We start from the raw sequence: 2,500 nt of genomic DNA on the forward strand, positions 1-2,500 counted from the left end.
CGAGTTATTAACTCGCATTGATTAAGTCCCTGCCCTTTGTACATACCGCCCGTCGCTACTACCGATTGAATTATTTAGTGAGGTCTCCGGACGTGATCACTGTGACGCCTCGTGTGTCACGGTTGTTTCGCAAAAGTTGACCGAACTTGATTATTTAGAGGAAGTAAAAGTCGTAACAAGGTTTCCGTAGGTGAACCTGCGGAAGGATCATTATTGTGTTCCATATCCGTAAGAAAAACAAACAAACAAACAAACAAACAAACAAACAGACAAGCAAACAAACGAACAAAAAGAAAAAAAAAAAAAAAAAAAAAAAGAAAAAAAAAAAAAAATTTATATAATTATTTTGAATCCATAATTCTTTTTATTCTTTTTCATTCAATTTGTGATCCATCAATTATATCATATTAAATATAATATATGATGGTACATTTTGTAATGTTTTTTCTTATTTTTTTCTTTTAAAAACCTTTAAACATGAAAATAAAAAGTTGTACTTATTATTCATTTGATTGAATGATAAGTTAATTTGTTCACAATAACAAAAGTGGTATATATTTATTATATTATTATATATATACATAAAATGATTAAAAAAATACAAAATAATTGAATCATAATAAATACCACCACTGTATTATTGTTGAACTAAGACATTCGCAACTTAATAAAAATGTTTAGAGTTAAATATATTTGATATATATTATTGAAAGAAAATCAATTTATATATTATTAATATTATTTAATTTTACTCTTTCAATTAATATATGCAAAAAAAAATTGACATTTGTTATAAATAAAAATAAATAAAAAAATACTCTAAGCGGTGGATCACTTGGCTCATGGGTCGATGAAGAACGCAGCAAACTGTGCGTCATCGTGTGAACTGCAGGACACATGAACATCGACATTTTGAACGCATATCGCAGTCCATGCTGTTATGTACATTAAATTCAATTTTAAAGTACTGCTTGGACTACATATGGTTGAGGGTTGTAAGACTATGCTAAATAAGTTGCTTATTCTTTTATAAAAATAATTGAATTTAAGCAAATGTGTATATTATTGGATTTTAAATAATTCATAATATTAATAGCAAAAAAAATAAAGATATATAATGAATTTTATTTATTATATATTCTTTAAAAAAAAAATCCTCTCAAATAAAATGAAATGATGAAAATATTGAATCTAAGTATTCTTTACAAAAAATTTTCATATTATTTATATATATATATATAAAATAATAATTTATATATGTAATTAAAAGGAGGAATGTCTAGCATAAAAATTAAATTTTTTATTCTAGGATTGCCTCATTTTACATTATTATTATTTTTATATATTTACAATATATAAAAGGAGAAAAGAAAAATAGAGATGAAAAGATGATATAATTTTTTTTATTAAATTGTGAGAAGATAAAAAAAGAATATTAAAACAACCTCAACTCATATGGGATTACCCCCTGAATTTAAGCATATTAATGAGGGGAGGAAAAGAAACTAACAAGGATTTTCTTAGTAGCGGCGAGCGAAAAGAAAATAGTTCAGCACTAAGTCACTTTGTCTATATGTCAAATGTGAGATGCAGTGTATGGAATATCTTAATATCTAGTATGAGAAATTAACGATTTAAGTCCTTCTTAAATGAGGCCATTTACCCATAGAGGGTGCCAGGCCCGTATAACGTTAATGATTACTAGAAAGATATTTCCAAAGAGTCGTGTTGCTTGATAGTGCAGCACTAAGTGGGTGGTAAACTCCATCTAAAACTAAATATAACCATGAGACCGATAGTAAACAAGTACCGTGAGGGAAAGTTGAAAAGAACTCTGAATAGAGAGTTAAATAGTACGTGAAACTGCTTAGAGGTTAAGCCCGATGAACCTGAATATCCATTATGAAAAATTCATCATTAAATAATTAAAAAAATAATGTGCATTTTTTTCATATAAGGACATTGTAATCTATTAACATAATAAAGTATTTATCAAAAGATCATTGGTGATATTAAGTTTATTTAAATTAATTTGCTTTTTAAGCATATTAACATAAAATAAATACTAATGATTTGATAAAGTGTTGATAGATTTTATTATATATAATGCTAAAATTCATTTTTTGAATTTTACAAAAAATTTAATATCTATGATATTAATATTTATTTGTATGCATTTATATGATTAACAATGCGAAAGATTCAGGATACCTTCGGGACCCGTCTTGAAACACGGACCAAGGAGTCTAACATATGTGCAAGTCATTGAGTTATATTAAACTTAATGGCATAATTAACTTAACTTAAATATAATGGGATTAATTTTTAGTCTATTTTTTAATAAATAGTCAATTAATTCAATCCCGGGGCGTTCCATATAGTTATGTATAATGATAATTTATTATTATTTATACCTCTAACTGGAGCGTACCTTGAGCATATATGCTGTGACCCGAAAGATGGTGAACTATACTTGATCAGGTTGAAGTCAGGGGAAACC

The 2,500-nt window shown here is 26.7% G+C and overlaps 2 non-coding genes and 1 pseudogene across 2 annotated transcripts in view; all 3 read left to right on the top strand.

The window, feature by feature from the left end:
- The window catches only part of LOC129251992 (small subunit ribosomal RNA), a 1,991-nt gene extending 1,778 nt beyond the window's left edge, over positions 1-213 (top strand). The window contains exon 1 of the ribosomal RNA XR_008583195.1: positions 1-213. This exon is cut by the window's left edge and continues 1,778 nt beyond it. This is a non-coding gene — a ribosomal RNA (small subunit ribosomal RNA).
- Positions 214-815: 602 nt separating this feature from the next.
- Positions 816-996, top strand: LOC129251971 (5.8S ribosomal RNA; annotated as a pseudogene).
- Positions 997-1,441: 445 nt separating this feature from the next.
- The window catches only part of LOC129252010 (large subunit ribosomal RNA), a 3,986-nt gene continuing 2,927 nt past the window's right edge, over positions 1,442-2,500 (top strand). Inside the window, exon 1 of the ribosomal RNA XR_008583209.1 lies at positions 1,442-2,500. This exon is cut by the window's right edge and continues 2,927 nt beyond it. This is a non-coding gene — a ribosomal RNA (large subunit ribosomal RNA).

The sequence above is a fragment of the Anastrepha obliqua genome, unplaced genomic scaffold (genome assembly GCF_027943255.1).
Source record: "Anastrepha obliqua isolate idAnaObli1 unplaced genomic scaffold, idAnaObli1_1.0 ptg000136l, whole genome shotgun sequence".
Lineage (NCBI taxonomy): Eukaryota > Metazoa > Arthropoda > Insecta > Diptera > Tephritidae > Anastrepha > Anastrepha obliqua.